Here is an 18,553-nt window from a genome sequence, read left to right on the forward strand (position 1 = left end):
GATGTCCTGCACCCTGGCACTGGGCAGGCAACACACCATGCGGGACTCCCGATCCGACTTGCAAAGGATACTATCTATCCCCCTAACTATAGAATCCCCTACAACTACCACTTGTCTTTTTGCTCCCCCCTCTTGAATGGCCTTCTGCACCATGGTGCCGTGGTGAGCTGGCTCATCCTCCCTGCAGCCCTTTTCCTCATCCACACAGGGAGCAGGTATCTCGTATCTGTTGGATAAGGTCAAAAGCTGAGGCTCCTCCACTCCTGAACTCAGGATCCCCCTCCCTGCCTCAATTGCAGTCACACCCTGTTGTCCCTGATCACTAACTGAATTTGAATTACTTAATCTACCAGGTGTGATTGCCTCCTGAAACAAAGTGTCCAGGTAACTCTCCCCCTCCCGGATGTGCTGCAGTGTTTGAAGCTCAGATTCCAGATCTTCAACTCTGAGCCGGAGTTCTTCCAGCAACCAACACTTGCTGCAGATGTGGTCACTGCCGTTCATAATGGGATCAGCCAGCTCCCACATCATACAGCTACAGCACATCACCTGCCCAGCCATCTCTACTTAGTTAATTACTTTATTACTTTATATCAATTTATGAGTTAAATACTTTCTAATACTTCTCTGCTATGGTCTTTTCAAATAACCAATTAATAGATAAATAAAAAAAGAAAGTAAATTTTTAACCAATTACACGATACAGAAGAAATAGAAAAAGTATAAAAACCTTACCTTACCAACACACCACAGAGTCCTTTTTTTTTGGTTAGAGGAAGAGGGCGGGTGGGAGACACTACATGTTTAATGTCTCGGGTTCAGCTGCTGCCCAAATATATTCCCGGCAGCCCCCTGGTCCTCGCTGTCGCCTCTCCCTCTGCTGCTGAAAAATTACGGACATTATAAACTATTAAACGTGACAGGGTGGAAAGGGACTAAATCAAAAGAGTGTTGAAAAGCGAGATAAAGCACTGCTTCTTCTTTACCTGTGGTCTCAAAAGTCATCGAAAGAATTGATAGACACCTTATGCTCCTTCTAAAGACACCTGGCTGTGAAGCCTTTTCCCTCAGCTACTCTCATTCTAAACAGATGATCCCTGCTAATTGTCACATTGCTGTTTGTGGAGACTTACTGCCCAGAGAGACATTCAGAAAGTGATGATACAAATTCGGTCAATTCCAGCCCAGTTAATCTGGTTAACAACAACATCAATACTCCAATAATGTCGCCATCTGATGAACAATAACTGCACAATCAAAGTCCCACAGTGATGTGTGAACTCTTCCCCACACAGAGCAGGTAGATGACAACTTCCCTGTGTGCACTTGCTGGTTTCTCGGTCATGTTGAAGACATAGCAAATCCCTTGTCACACTGAGAGGTAAACAGCTTCTAACCAGTGTGAACCTACTGGTGTCTCAGTAGGTGGGATGAATCACTGAATCTCTTCTCACATATAGAGCATTTGAATAGTCTCTCCTTGTGTGAGCTCAGTGGTGTCTCAGCAGGTAGTGGCTTTGAATAAATCTCTCCCTACACTCAGAGCTAGTGAATAGTCTATCCCCAGAGAGAGATCTTGCTGATGTTTCAGCCGATCAGGGGAGGGAGTGAATTCTTTCCCAATCTTGGAGCAGGTGAATGGCCTCTCCCTGGTGTGAATGCACTTGTGTCTCCACAGTTGGGAGATTTGAATGAATCCTTTCTCTCACACAGAGCAGGTGAAGGGTCTAAATCCACTGTAAACTCTCTGGTGCCTCAACGGTTTGCAAGATTAGGTAAATCCCTTCCCACACACGGGCAGGTGAATGGCCTATCCCCAGTGTGACTGTGTCATGAGTTTTCAGCCAGTAGGATTAACTGATTTCTTTCCCACAGTCCCTACATTTACACAGCCTCACCCTCATCGGGTTACACTTATGTCTTCCTAGATCACGCAACCAGTTGACTCCTCAAACACACACAGAACAGGGGAACAGTTTCTCTGTGCTGGGAATGCTGTTTTTCCCCTTACATATTACCAATAATGATCAGGACCTGCTGAATTAGGTGACTCTCAGATTGATGTGATGTCATGTCTGAGTTTACAATCTGTGAACCCGCTCCCTGTGAAACAAATTTATCTCAAACATTACTGTAATAAAATTGTCATAGGAAACCAGAACAGTTTCTAACTTAATACAGTTTTAGATGTATTTGGGATCTGATTTCCCTGTTCTCCACGTTGACATCAGTCTCTCTTGCATAATGTTTCTGTCCCTTTAAATGACAATAGCAGAGAGGGGTCGTATTCATTTAACAGCTGGCCTCTGCAAATTATGCAATGGCTTTAATGAACAGCCTAAAGCCGTACCTGTGCTCCAGTGTCGCCAAGGGAATGATGTGAAACAGGCATCCTGGAAAATAAGGTGCACGAGAAGCTGGGTCATTGAGGGGAAATGAATTTCCCAAGCAGTGTGGGAGCAAAGAAGAAACTGCAGGAAAGAGTCTGACTGGGACTAAGTTCTTTAGCAACCTCTTAACTTGTGGCTTTCTCTCCCTGTGACTCCCATGTCCAAATCATCCCATGACACCAACTCCAGCTCTCCCTTCAGTTCTCCTGAACTTCTCAACCTTGGCTAATGCAAATATCTAAGTAATATGCCCTTCCCTTATCGTGTTTCTGAAAGTAAATTAGCATCATTTTGACCAACTTTGTGCACCTTGCCAACAAAACTGGCACCTCCTCTATTATTTACAACTCTTAAACCACAGGAGATTTGTTATCAGTTTCTACTGACAGTTCTGAAACCCTGACCACTTTGTTTTGCATCAGTTTTAAGTTAATTTTAACACTTGTCGACAGATTGTATCTAAACAGGGTGCCCCTCAGCAGTGGGTACTCTGACATTCAACTGATTGTAAGTTAGTTTTTTCTCCCCCTTAAATCTCCTCAGGCGTCTGGCAATACAATTGAAGATATTTCATACAGTAAATTTATCGTCTCACTGGCCAGTTCCAATCCATTAACCACACAGTAACATACACGAGTGAACTGAATTCTAATAGCAGCATTGTCCTAGCAGGAGAGATTGACGAGAAGAGCTGTCTTCTCTGGAGTATCTAAAAACGAGACCTATGAAATGAGCAAAATTCTTAAAGGGCTTAACAGGATAGTTACAGGAACGATGTGCTCCCTGGCTGGTGTTTCTGGAATGAAATAAGCATTAACGGCATTATCTTCACCCAGCATCTTCTTCAGACGCATAGATGTCAGGGATTTATGTGCTACTCTAATTCCAGTCTCTTGAGCATTTCCATTTTTAACTGCTGTAATGTTGGTGGCCATTCAAATTTATGGGATTAGTGATTCGATCCCAAAACATCTCTGTACCTGTATCTCACGTTTGTTCATTGAGACACTCATTCAATCTGACCTCTTTAAAACACTGCCCTGATATTTCATTAGAGGGCCCAGAGTTAAATGTTCACAAAATTGTTACAGTGCAAACGGAGGCCTTTTGGCTCATCGGCATTCCAAAGGATCATTCAACTGAAACCATTCTTTTACCATTTCCCCATAACCCTCCTCGTTCTTCTTCTTCAAATTACTGTTCAATTTCTATTTTCTTCATTGAACTTCGCTCCACCACTATCTTTGACAGTGCATTCCAGACCTTAACCTTTTTTTGTATGAAAACATTTTGCTTCATATCACGTTTGCTTCTTTTGCCAATCCCAATCTACTCTCAATGGATTCAGCATGGCGGCATGTCTACCCGCCATCCCCCACGGTGGTGAATGTCTCCTATTAAGGTCAGAGAAGAGCAGTGCGCAGGCGCTGTCCCACCCAGTCTATGAAGGAGACGTAGTGACAGTGATGACGATGGGAAGGGACATGCAGGCGGTGAGGATGCGGGAATGCGGAGCGAGCGTTGGAGCAGACGGGAGGCAGGGTAGAGTTTATAAACAGTTGTTAAATACTTTAAACCTCGATTCATAACCTGCAATTGCTCCATTTGCGACGACGGTGACTTATCCCGAGATCAGCTCCTGGAAAACCGCCACCATTTTGGATCTGAGCTAACAAGCTGTAGAGCTGGATGAACACAGCAGGCCAAGCAGCATCAGAGGAGCCGGAAAGCTGACGTTTCGGGTCGAGACCCTTCTTCAGAAATCTCGTTTCCGAACCGGGTCCTAGCTCCTTAAAAAAATATTCAATGACGGATGCTATAAATCAGAAAATAAAACAGAAATTGCTGGAAAATGTCAGCAAGTCTGGCAGCATCTGTGAAGAGAAACTAGAGTTAACTAGAGTTTCGGGTCCGGTGACCCTTCCCCAGAACTGATGGTAGCCAGGAAAATGCAGAAGGTAGCGTGTTGCGGTGGGAGAGCCATAAACGATGGGTGGGGATAGAGTCCAAAGATAGAGAAGAATAGTTAGACAGACAAAGGAGTTGATAACAATCCGGCTGGGAGGGTGAATAGCTGTTGATGGAGACTTTTAAAGGCTAACAATAAGTAATGTGTAAAAGCAGACTATGTGATAACAAGGAACAAAAACAAACTTGCCGGAAAAGCTCAGCAGGTCTGGCAGCATCTGTGAAGGAAAAATCAGAGTTAATGTTTCGCGTCCGGTGACCCTTCCTCAGAACTGATAATGGCTGGGAAAACATCAGTTTATGTGCAGAAAATAGAGAGGTGTGTGGGGTGGGGAGTCCCAGAAAGAGGCCATTCAGCTCATCGCGACTGCATAGACATGCTGAAGAGCATTCTACCCAGACCCACTCCCCACCTTACCCCATAACCCTGTATTTACCATGGCTAATCTACCCACCTAACCTGCACACTACAGGCCAATTTGGCATGGCCTGGCGCATTTGGAATATTGTATTCAATTCTGGTCGCCACACTACCAGAAGGATGTGGTGGCTTTGGAGAGGGTGCCAGGATTTACCAGATGTTACCTGGTATGGAGGGCATTAGCTATGAGGAGAGGTTGGCAAAACTTGGGTTGGTCTCACTGGAACGGTGGAGGTTGAGGGGTGACCTGATAGAGATCTACAAGATTATGAAGGGCATGGACAGACTGGACAGTCAGAAGCTTTTTCCCAGGGTGGAAGAGTCAGTTACCAGGGGTCATGGATTTAAGGTGCGAGGGGCAAGGTTTAAAGGTGATGTACCAGGCACGTTTTTACACAGAGGGTGGTGGGTGCCTGGAACTCACTGCCAGTGGTGGTAGTGGAAGCAGATACTATAGTGACTTTCAAAGGTCATCTTGACAAATACATGAATAGGATGGGATTAGAGGGATATCGTCCCCGGAAGGTTAGGGGGGTTTAGTTGTGACAGGCAGCATGTCTTTAAAGGCTTGGAGGGCCGAAGGGCCTGTTCCTGTGCTGTAATTTTCTTTGTTCTTGTTCAATCCACCTAACTTGCAGATCTGCGAGAGGATCACAGATTAGATGTAGAGGACAGCTCTAAAAGCTTGAAATTGTGGGTGAAGGCTCAAAAATATTCGACTGTTTTCCAAAATAAAATCTGGGAGAAGCTGCAGCTACAAACATTTCAGATTCTCTCTGGAGGAAGAGAATTCCAAACTTGTGCCACTGACCCGGGGGCGTGCTGATGTCAGAGAGGCCTAGGAACCATCAGAAATGTTTTGAACAAGGACAAAAAGATGGTCTGTCACAGCGGGGGAAGACAGGAGAGATTAAATAGCAGAATCGTTAGTCCCTTGGGGCCATGAGAATGGAGATGGGGCTGGAAAAGAACCAAAGAACCAAAGAAACAAAAGATGTGCCTGGAGCCAGGTGTCCAGCTGACAAAGAAATACATTGAAACGAAGAAAATAAATGAAAACAACATAGGGGGCAGACTTCACAGTCTGAAATTGCTAGTCAGGCTGGTGAGTGCAGAAAGCTGTAAAGCCTGAGTAGTTCCATTTCAGCGAACACAAACATGATGGGCCAAGTAGCCTTGATCTGTGCTGTAACTTTATGATATTTTTATTCTGACCTTTGGAGTTCAATTCTGATGATGATTATAACCTCTCAAATTGGACTGGAGATTAATATTCTATCAAGCAAATCAGCTTTAGTTCAAACATGTTACTCTAGATTGTTGTATTTCTCTCCTGAGCACTTAATATCACCAGAAAGGACAATCTCGGGGGAGAATTGTACAGCAGCAACAGAAATTCAGTCTGGACACATCGTTCAGGATCACACTCGGAATCCCTACAGTGGAAACCGGCCATTCAGCCCAACAAGTTCACACCACCCCTCCGAAAAGCATCCCACCCAGACCCATTCCCCAAATTTCCCATGTCTAACCCACCTGACCTAAACATCCCTGGGCACTATGGGCAATTTAGCATGGCCAATCCACCTAACCTGGAAAATCTCTGGACTGTGGGAGGAAACCAGAGAACTCAGAGGAAACCCACGCAGACACGGAGAGAATGTGCAGAGTCCACACAGACAGTTGCCCGAGGGTGGAATTGAATCCAGTCCCTGGCGCTGCAACGCAGCAGTGATAACCACTGAGCCACTGTGCCATGCCACACTGAGGTCCACAAATTGCACTTTGGTCTTTCTCATCTCTCTTAACTGGCAGCAAAGCCCCAATTTGAATTTATCCTTATGTGTGTAAGAAATATGCCCCAGCCACTATCTTCCATGGCTCAGAGCACCTAGACATGGAACAGAATCTCATTTACAACTGGGTTTGAGACAGAAGAAAAACAACAGTGAATGCTGGAAATGTACTTCAAATCAGAGATTAATGTGAAACTGTGATCTGTTTCCGATGGAAGTGAACCTGCAGGTTTAACATTGGGATCAAAAATACACGTGAGCAGGGGTATGAGCAGCCTCTCTCTCCCACTGCTGAAACTACACAGGATGCACCAGGTAGAAGTGAGAGAAGGTTCTGGGTTAGAAATTAAACTTCAACAAGAGTGTGGACATGGGGAGGGTTGGCAAAACATTAATTTTCATTTTTAGTAACCACATTAACATACCTTAATTGGCCAGAAAAGGGTGTAATAAGGGTTTTTGCTGGCAGTGGGAAGTATTTTTTTTAAGAAAGAATTTCATCTGAGACTTTATCACTTTCTAATGATGCGTAACCTGCTGTGACTATCTCCAGGACGTGTCTTTTATTCCTGCTTTGATATCATTTCCCAACTTGCCAAGCTTTCATTCACATGTCCTATCCAGATGTTGCTGTCAAAAAACAATCAATCATTCACTTTGTGGACTGTTTCATGTGATAATGTTTGCTTTTTATTTTAAAAGCCCAAACAAAATGCTTGACACCATCCAACACAAAACAGCCCTCGCGATTTGCAGCCCAATTATCTCCTTGTACACTGACTCCATTTACCGCTGATACACATTGGCATCAGTGTGTACCAACTGCAAGATGCACTGCAGTGACTCAGCAAGGCTCCTCCAAAAGCATCTTCCGGATCGGCAAACTTTACAAACCTGAAGGACAACAGCAGCAGTCACATGGGATTGCCACCAGCTGCTCAATCCCCTCCAGGCCACATACTGTCCTGATTAGGAAAAATATTGCGTTCCTTCAGTGTCGCTTGGTCAAAATCCTGGAGTTCCCTCTCTAATGGCACTTTGGGTCTACCGAGAACACATGGACTGCAGCAGTTCAAGAAGGCAGATCATTACCATCTTCTCCATGGCAGTTAGAGATGGGCAAAAATTCTGGTCTCATCTGTGATACCAATAGCTCATAAGCAAATAAAATTTATGATATTTAAGTTAACTTCTGTTAATTCACAATAAAGCTGGAATAGGATATGTATGTACGTGAGAGGGTGTAGTTCGTTTTCTCACACTCTCTTTATCTCTGTCAAGGAGTGCCTTGAGTTATAAGTGATTCGTGGACATATATAGGATCTTCAAGCAACAAGTCAAATTTGTTTATCTGTGTCCAACCTGTGGATAGTTCCAAATTATCCCAATCTAAGTTTGAAACCCTACTCCGACATTTGTTCTAAACAAAGCCAGCATGAACTCAGAGGGTTGAATGGCCTCCCTCTCTGCTCTTCCCCAGTGACTCTATGATCCAAACAGAACCAGCTACTCCAGTCTCCTAAAATCCATGATGACATTTGTGCAATTCCTGTCTCTTTCTGAAAAGGCTTGGTCCATATTTGGGCTCCTTTCTTCAGGGACAGAACTGGAAAGAAGGAAGATGATTCACTTATTTGAAGTGAAACTTTGACTCTTTTAGGAGCACTGTCAACATTTGGCAATTCCATTTATAGAAAGGAAACATAGGCACTGGAAAATGTGTCACATGGATTCACAAAAATATTATCAGAACTGAGAGCATGTAACCCTTAAGAAAGGCTGGGGAAACTTTTCTCCAGAAAAGAGAAGGTTGAAGGGTGACCAGATGGAAGTCTTTAAAATGATGAATGTCTTATAGAATCCATTAGGGATTTCATGAGAAACCTCACTACCCAATGAGAAGTGAGAAAGTGGAACTCGCTCCCACAGCGAATGGTTGAGGTGAACAGCAGGAATATATTTAAGGAAAAGCTGGATACATACATGAGGGAGAAAGGAATTGAAGGATCTGCTAATGGGGGAGATGAAGAGGGGAGGGTGGGGACTCATGTGGAGCACAAATACTGACTGAGAACAATTGAGTAGTTTTGGCCTGGCCCTGGGCTGGAGACTCTATGGAACAAAGACAAACATATTTATTTTTAATCTATTTGGAGTGGTAAGAAAAACATTATTTACTATCCCGGATAAAACAAAAATACTTCAACAGCTTTTGGGGAATATTTCTGTGGGAATGTGCAGCTCCAGGCTTAAAGAGTATTAAAGAGTGCCAGTCCAGCAGAAAGAAACCCCCTGACACGGTCACTTCTCCCATTTTCAGAATGGACATTGCTCGATCTTGGTTTGGATATTCCCTCATTTTTAAAATCAATTCATGGGGGAAAAGCACCAATGTTTATGTCAGCATTTATTGCCCATCCAAGCTGTTCTCCTTGAGAAGGTGATGGTATGCAGCCTTCGTGGACTGCAGTCCTTGTGGTCTAGGGTCACCCACAACACTGTTAGAGAGGAGTTTCAGGATTTTGACCATTGACAATGAATTAACAGCCAATATAGAGGATTTTGACATTCAAGTTATTTCAACGACTTCATTAGATCTTCATGTGATGGTCGTTTTGAGATTTCTTTCTGCAAACCTTCCCTTTCTACTATCCTGTTAATGAGAATGGTGTGTGATATGTAACTGTTGCACTTGTCTTCTAGATGGCTGAAGCGGTGGGTTTGAAATGTGCTCTGTTAGCAACACAGATATTTGTGGATTAACAACAGATCCAAATCCCATGATCATTTCTGAAATGTCTTCTGCTTCCACAGACTGGGTGACTGAATAAATCCTTTCCCACCCTCAGGTAACAGATGAATATCTTCTCCCCAATATGAAATTGCTTGTGTTTCTGTAGGGCAGATGAATCTCTGGGGACAGTGAGGCCTGCAGATGCTGGGATCCAGCGTAAATAAATGTGGAGCTGGACAAATACCGGTCAGACAGCATCAGAGGAGAAGGACAGTCAACCTTTCAGACAAAGACCATTCATCAGCACCTGAAAAATAAATAGAAGAAGGGGGTGTCGATGGGGAAAGGTAGTTGGAATGATTAAAGGTGGATTGCAGGTAGGGGCTTATTGTGATTGGTCATTGGGAAGTGTAGGTTGGATAGATGAGTAGGAAGATGGGCAGGTCAGGGAGGCAGAACATAGGAGAAGCCTGGGGCAGAGGGTTTTCGGAACCAGTGAAGTCCGTATTCAGGCCATTGGACTGTAAGCTCCCAAGATGGAATATCAAGTGTTGTTCCTCCAGTTTACATTTGGCCTCACTGTGACAGTGGAGGAGGCCAAGGATGGACATGTTGCCGGGGGAGTGGGAGGGAGAATTAAAATAGATGGCAAACAGAAAGTCAGTTTGTTTGGTGAATCCAGAGTGCAGATGCTCTACAAACTGGTCTACGAGTCTGTGATTGGTCTCCCCGCTACAGCGGGGACCACATCGGGAAAAACAGGGATGCAATAAATCAGGTTGGAAGACATGCAGATGAATCTCTGTTGGATCGGATTCATTTTGGAAGGCCAAATGTGAATGCAGAATATAGGGTTACTGGCAGGATTCTTGGCAGTGTGGAAGAACAGAGGGATCTTGGGGTTCACGTCCATAAATCCCTCAAAGTTGCCACCCAAGTTGATAGGGTTGCTAAAAAGGCATATGGCGTGTTGGCTTTCATTGGCAGGAGAATTAAGTTTAAGAGCCGCGAAGTTATGCTGCAGCTCTATAAAACCCTGGTTCGACCACATTTGGAATACTGTGTTCTGTTCTGGTCGCCTCATTATAGGAAGGATGTGGAAGCTATCGAGATGGTGCAGAGGAGATTTACCAGAATGCTGCCTGGACTGGAGGGCAGGTCTTATGAGGAAAGTTTGAGGGAGCTTGGGCTTTTCTCATCAGAGCGAACACGGATGAGAGGTGACTTGATAGAGGTGTATAAGATGATGAGAGGCATAGGTAGAGTGTATAACCAGAGACTTATTCCCAGGATGGAAATGACTATTATGAGGGGGCATAATTTAAAGATGATTGGAGGAAGGTATAGGGGAGATGTCAGTGGTAAGTTCTTTACACAGAGAGTGGTGGCTGCATGGAATGTGCTGCCGGCAGTGGTAGTGGGGTCAGATACATTAGGGACATTCAAGTGATACTTGGATAGATACATGGATGACAGTAAAATGTAGGGTATGCAGGGTAGTTTGACCTTAGAGGATAATAGGTCGGCACAACATCATGGGCCAAAGGGCCTGTACTGTGCTGTGCTGTTCTATGATCTATAATTGTTTGGGGCCTTAAACGGAGGTGAGTGGGGAAGTGTGAGGGCAGGTTTTGCACCTCATGCGGTTACAGGGAAAGGTACTGAGTGTGGTGGAGAGGTTGGTGGGAGTGTGAAGCTGATGAGGGAGTCATGAAGTGAATGCTCCCTACGGAAAGCGGACAGGGATGGGGAAGGAAATATCTTCCTGTTGGTGGCGCCTGATTGTAGGTGGCAGAAATGTCGGAGGATGATGCGTTGGATTCAAAGGTTGGTGGGGTGGTAGGTTAGGACTAAGGGGGCCGGTTGTTTTTTGGGGGAAGATTGTTTGAGGGCAGAAGTGCAGGAAATAGAGGAGATGCAGTTGAGGACATCCTTAATTATAGAGGACAGGAATAACGGTCTCCAAAGTAGGAGGATATCTGGGATGACCTGGAGTGGAACACCTCATCCTTTGAGCAAATGCGGTAGAGGTAGAGGAATTGATAGTATAGAATAACAATTTTGTAGGAAGGTGGTGAGAGGAGATGTAGGCAATATAGTTGTGGGAGTCAGTGCATTTGAAATCAATGTTGGTGGTGAGCCGATTTCTGGAGATGAAGATGGAGAGGTCCAGGGGGTTGGGGGGAGGGGGTGTCAGAAACTGTCCAGGTGAATTTGAGGGTGGGGTGGAAGGTGTTAGTGAAGTTGATTAACTGCTCGAGCTCCTCACCGGAACACGATGCCGCACCGATGCAGTTATCAATATAGCGGAGATAAAGGTGAGGGATGGTGCTTGTGTAAATGTGGAATAGGGACTGTTCCATGGATCCTACAAAGAGGCAAGCATAGCTTGGGTCCATACAGGTGCCCATGGCCACCACTTTGGTTTGTGGGAACTGGGAGGAATCAAAGGAAAAAAATGCTGAGGGAGAGGACCAGTTCTGCCAAAAAACCTATTGGACTATAATCTGGTGTTGTGTGATTTTTGACCAATCTCATCCCTATACAGGTGCAAATCCTGCTTTCCCCCCATGTGGTCCTCACCAGATGACCAGAGGTGACCGGAATTGTGGGAGTTCTGGTCCCCATTAAGCCACTGGAGCGCAATATCTGGGAAGTAGGTGAAAAGTGTCAGGCAGAGAGTCATTGGAACAGGATTCCCATTCAGTCACAGTGGACATGTGGGCCGTCACTGGGTTTTACTCGGACACATTGCTTAGCCAAAAAGCTTTCTGGTATCAGTCATAAAGTCTTAGAGTAGGAGAAAATTACTGGAGAAGCTGGAATTTGAACTGAAAACAATAAATACTGGAGATCACAGCGGGTCAGGCAGCATCCATGAAGAGAGAGCAAGCTAACGTTTTAAGTCTAGGTGACTCTTCATCAGAGCTGAAGTGGAGGTTCAAGGCGGTTGGAGTGCTGGGGGAAGAAAGGATGTTATAGTTCAAATTAAGTCCCAGAGGGAATGAACCCTTCTGGACTTATTTAATTCAACACCTTCAAATTACCAACCCGTTTGTATCCTCCCCTTTTGTTTTACTTGTTACATTCTCTCGCACCATGTCTTCTCCCCTTCCCCCTCTCCATTGGGACTTTCTGTTCTTTCCAGCTTGGCAGTTAGACATAACATTGTTCCGCTATGCTCACGTTACGATCACTTAATCTGAACTATCATCACCCTTTCTCCCTCAGCACTCCTGCCTCCCTCCAATCCCTTCTTAAGAGTTATGAGGATGTTGCCAGGACTAGTAGGCCTGAGTTAGAGGGAGAGGTTGGCCTGGATAGGACTTTATTCCTTGGAATGTAGGAGAATGAGGGGTTGACTTTACTGAGGTGTATAAAATCATGAGGGGCATAGATAGGATGAATGCATATAGTCTGTTTCCGAGGGATGGGGAGTTGAAAACTAGAGGGCATAGACTTAAGGTGAGAGGGGAAAGATTTAAGGACCTGAGGGGCAACTTCTTGACGCAGAAAGTGGTGCATATTTGGAATGGGCTGCCAGAGAAAGTGGTTGAGGCAGGAACAATAGCAACATAAGAAAAAAAAAACATTTGGATAGATACATGGATGGGAAGTGTTTAGAGGGATATGAACCAAATGCAGGCAATTAGAACTAGCTGAGTGGGCACCATGATCAGCATGGACCAGTTTGGGCTGAAGGGCCTGTTTCCATACTTATTACTCTGTGATTTTAAATCTCCAGGACCTGCTCTAGTGCATCCCATCATGTTGTGTGAAGTTAATGAGAAAACGTGGCTCCCCTGGCAGAAATATTTGTATCATCTATAACTACGGATTAGGTGCCAGATGACTGGAGAGTGGCTAAAGTTGTGCTTTCGTTTAAGGGATGGAAGGAGAAGCCTGGGAACTATAGACCTGTGAGTCTGACTTCGGTTTTGTTAAGTAGTTGGAGGTAATTGTGAAAGATATGATTTATGTATGTGGAGAGGCAAGGAACGAGTAATTGATTGAGTTTTTTGGAGAAGTAACAAAGAAGATTGTTGAGGGCAGAGTGGTAGATGTTGTTTACTTTGACTTTAGTAAATCCTTTCACAAGGTTCCACATGGTGGACTAATTAGTAAAGTAAGATCATATGGGATTCAGGGTGAGCTTGTCAATTGGATACAAAGTTGGCTTAATGACAGGAGACAGGGACTGGTGATGGAGGTTTGTTTAGCAGACCGGAGGCCTGTTACCAGAGGTTTTCCACAGGGGTCAGTGCTGGGTCCAATTTTGTTCGACATTTATATAAGTGATTTAGATGAGAATATTGAAGACACGATTAATAAGTTTGCAGATGATACCAAAATAGGCAGTATAGTGGACAGTGAAGTAGGCTATCCAAGATTACAAAGAGATCTTGATCTGTTGGGTCAATGGGTTGAGGAATGGCAGGTCGTGTTTAATTTGGATAAAGGTGAAGTATTGTATTTGATAAAACAAACAAGACCAGGACTTGTACAATTAAAAGTGGGACCTTGGGGTTAGTGTTGTAGAACAGAGAGACCGAGGGGTTCAGGCCCTTAATTCTTTGAGGTTTGCATCACATGTAGACAAGTGTGGTTAAGAAGGTGTTTGGCCTGCTGGCCTTCATTGCTCAGACCTCTAAGTATAGGAGATGGGACGTTATGTTGAGGTTGTACGGGACGTTATGTTGAGGTTGTACGGGACGTTGGTGAGGCCTCTTCCGGAATGATGTGTCCACTTCTGGTTGCCTGTTATAAGAAGGATAACATTAAGCTGGGAAGGGCTCAGAAAAGATATATCTGGATGTTGCCAGGAATAAGAGGTTTTGAGTCATAAGGAGAGACTGGATAGGTCGAGACATTTTCCACTGCAGTCCATAAATTGGAGGGGTGACCTTATAGATGTTTATAAAATCATGAAGGGTATAGATAAGGTGAATGGCAGGTCCTTTTCACTAGGATGAGAGATTTAAAGACTAGGGGGCATATTTTGAAGGTGAGAGATGGAAGATTTAAAAAAAAATGAGGGACAATTTTTTGACAGAGTGTGGTTAGTGTTTGTAATGAATTCCCTGAGGAAGCGGTGGATGTGGGCAAAATTACAACATTTAAAGGACATTTGGGTAAGTACATGAATAGGAATCCTTGGAGGGATATGGGCCAGGATCAGGCAGGTGGGACTTGTTTAACCTCGAATTATGTTCAGCATGGATGGTTGGACCAAGGGTCTGTTTCCATGCTTTATGACTCTATGTAAATGTTCCAACCACAGAAGGAGCAAAACTTGACCTTCTCTTGGTAATAAGGCACAGCAATTGACTTAAGTGATCGTAGGGGATCACTTTGGGTTTAATGACATCATTCTATCAGTTTTAGAACAGTTATGGAAAAGGATAAGCCTTCCATAGAAATTAGTTTTTAATTGGAGGAAGGCAAATTTTAATGTTATGAGACAAGATCTTTGAAAAGTGGTTTGGAGTACACTGTTCACAGGTAGACTGTTGTCTGATAAGTGAGAGGCTTTCAAAAATGTGATGACAAGAGTTCAGAGCCGTGGTGTTCCATGACGTTCCTGTTAGAGTGAAAAGTAAGGCCAGTACGATTAGAGAAGAATGGATGAATAAAGATATTGAGGCTCCAGTCAAGAATGAAAAAGAATCATAAGAAATAGAGACAACTGGGTTCAAATGAATTTCTTGAAGAGTATAAAGAGGGTAGGGGCTTTCTTAAGAGGGAGATCAGGAAGGCATAGAAGGGGATAGGAGATAACCTCTGCCAAGGCTAAGGATAATCCAAAGAGATTCTGCAAGTACATACAGAGCGAGAGAGCAACTAGAGAGAGTGAGTTGGGCACCTTGAAGATCAAGGAGAACGTCTTTGTGTTGAACCTCGGCAGATAGGAGAGGTATTAACTGAATATTTCACATCAGTTTTGACTGTGGAGAAAGCTAGCCAAATATTCACTCTCCATATATGAAGCTGGGCAGTTCCTGTTGCTAAACTATTTGAGCAAGGGCCAAAGAAATGGAGACAAGGTGATGTTTCTCGTGGCTGGATTGACTTTCTACTTGGTGTGCCTTCATGCTACACTTACTGTCTATATGCCACCAGGACTAGAGGGTTTGAGTTATGAGCAGAGACTGGATAGGCTGGAACCTTTTTCCACTGCAGTGTAGGATGTTGAGTGATGACTTTGTAGAGGTTTATAAAATCATATGGGCATAGATGAGGCTAACAGCGAAGGTTTTTTCCCTTGGATAGGGGAGTCCAAAACTACAGGGCATATTTTTTAAGCTGAGAGGAGAAAGATTTAAAGGGAACCAAGGGGCAACCTTTTCAACAGAGGGTAATTAGTACGTGGAATGAACTGCCAGAGGAAGTAGTAGATGCAGGTACATTTGCAACATTTAGAAGACATTTGGACATGTACATGAACAGGAAAGGTTTAGAGGGATATGGACCAAGGGCAAGCAAGTGGGACTCGTTCAGTTTAGGAAACCTGGTCAGTATGGACAAGTTGGACTGAAGGAGGCGACAGAACTCAGAGAAATAAATACTTATGTTTTGAAAACAGCTCACATTGCAGGAGAGGAAGTGCTGGAAGTCTTAGAAAATACAAAGGTCGATAAATCTCCGGTACCTGATCTAGTGTATCCCAGGACATTGTGGGAAGTAAGGGAGAAAATTGCGGGGCTCCTTTGCAGAAATATTTGTTTTATCCATAAATATGAGTGAGGTGCCGGATGACTGGAGAGTGGCTAATGTTACGCCTTTGTTTAATAAGGGACATAAGGAGAAGCCTGAGAACTAGAGACCTGTGAGTCTGACTTTGGTGGTGGCTAAGTTGTTGGAGGTGATTCTGAAAGATAGCATTTGGAAAGGCAAGGAATGATGAGGATAGTCAGCACGGTTTTGAGCGAGGGAAAATTGTGTCTCACAAATTTGATTGAGGTTTTTTTTGATGAAATAACCGAGATGATCGATGAGGTCAAAGCAGTGAATATTGTTTACTTGGACTTGAATAAAGCCCTTGACAAGGTTCCACATGGTAGACTAATGAGTAAAGTTAGGTCACGTGGGATTCAGGGTGAGTTTGCCAATTGGATACTTAATTCACTTAATGACAGGAGACAGGGTGTGGTGGTGGATGGTTGTTATTGGTATTGGAGACATGTGACCAGTAGTGTTCCTCAGGGATCGGTGCTGAGTCCACTTTTGTTTGTCACTTATACAAATGAGTTAGACGAGAATATAGAAAGCGTGGTTAGTAAGTTTGCAGGTAACACCAAAATTGATGGTATAGTGGACAGCGAAGAAAGTTATCTAAGATTACAAAGAGATCTTGATCAATTGGGTTTGTGGGCTGACAAGTGGCAGATTGAGTTTAATTTGGATAAATGTGAGGTATTGCATTTAGGGCTGGCACAGTGGCTCAGTGCCTCACAGCACCAGGGACCTGGGTTGAATTCTAGTTGCCGGCGACAGTATATGTGTAGTTTGCACATTTTCCCCGCATCTGCATGGTTTCTTCTGGGCGCTCCAGTTTCCTCCCACAGTCCATAGATGTGCAGGCTAGGTGGATCGGCCATGGGAAATACAGGGTTACAGGGATAGCGTAGGGGTCTGGATCTGGGTGGGATGCTCTTCAGAGAGTTGATGTGGACTTGTTGGGCTGAATGGCCTGTTTCCACACTGGAGGGCAGGATGTACACAATTAAAGTAGGGCCTTGGGTAGTGCTGTAGAACAGAGACACTTCGGATTTCAGTTACTTAATTCTTTATCGTTTGCGTCACATGTGGACTGGGTGGTTAAGAAGGCGTTTAGTCGGCTTACCTCATTGCTCAGCCCTTTGAGTAAAGGAGTGGGATGTCATGTTGAGGTTGTGCAGGAGGTTGGTGAGGCCTCTTCTGGAGTACTGTGTCCAGTTATGATCGCCCTGTAATAGGAAGGATATTATTTAGCTGGAGAGGGTTCAGAAGACATTTACCAAGATGTTGCTGGGAATAGAGGGATTGAGTTATAAAGAGAGGCTGGATATGCTGGGATGTCTTTCACAGGAGCGTAAAAGGTTCACCTTATAGAGGTTTATAAAATCCTCCGTAGATAGAACAGCAGGTGTCATTTCCATAGGATAGGAATTTCAAGTCTCGGGGCATATTTTTAAGCAAATTGAATTAGCTTTGTTGTCACATGTACTCACATAAGTATAGTGAAAAGTTTACAAGTCGCCACTTACAAAGGTACCTCGGTATAACACTACCCATGGCCCTACCATTAATTGTACAAGAACTGCCCTTGAGGGGTAGAGATAAGGTGAATGCAGGTATCTTTTCCCCAGGGTTGACTAGATGGCATACCTTTTAAGGTGAGAGGAGAAAACAAACAGACATGGGGGCAACCTTTTTTTGTTACACAGAGTGTGGTTCCTGTGTGGATGCAGGTACAATTGCAATATTTAAAAGATATTTGGATAAGTACAGGAACAAAAAATGTTCAGAGAGATATAGGCCAAGTGCAGGTAGGTGGGACTGATTTAGTTTCGGAACAAGGTCAGCATGGACTGGTTGAACTGAGAGGTCTGTCCCTATGCGGTATGACTCTGTGATTGAAACTTACAGAATAATGAAAGGCCTGGACAGATGGATGTCGAGAGGACGTTACAACTAGTAGGAGAGACTAGAACCCGAGGTCACCGCTTTGCAGTGAAGGGATGACCCTTTAGAACTGAGATGAGGAGGGGTTTCTTCAGCCAGAGGGTGGTGATTCTGTGGAGCTCATTGTTGTAGAAAGCTGTGGAGTGTATTTACGACAGAGATAGACAGATTCTTCATTTATGAGGGGATCAAGTGTCACAGGAGAAGGCAGAAAGCAGGAGAACGGCATTGAGAAACATATCAGCCATGACCAAATGGTGGAGCAGGCCCGATGGGCCGAATGGTCTAATTCTGCTCCTGTATCTTGTGGTCTTATGGTTATTATGGTGACTTCAATCTGCGCATAGATTGTGCAAATCAAATCAGTAATAATAGCATTCAGGAGAAATTCCTAGAATGTGTAGGAGCTGGTTTTCTGGATCAATATATTGAGGTCCCAAATGGAGACAGACCATCTCAACTGCGTATTGTGTAATGGCTGGGTGTGGGTTAGCTCAGTTGGCGGATGGCTGATTTGCAATTCAGAGTGATGTCAATAGCATATGCTCAATTCCTGTACTGCCTGAGGTCACCATGAAGG

This window comes from Rhincodon typus, chromosome 8, assembly GCF_021869965.1.
Source record: "Rhincodon typus isolate 14 chromosome 8, sRhiTyp1.1, whole genome shotgun sequence".
Classification (NCBI taxonomy): Eukaryota; Metazoa; Chordata; class Chondrichthyes; order Orectolobiformes; family Rhincodontidae; genus Rhincodon; species Rhincodon typus.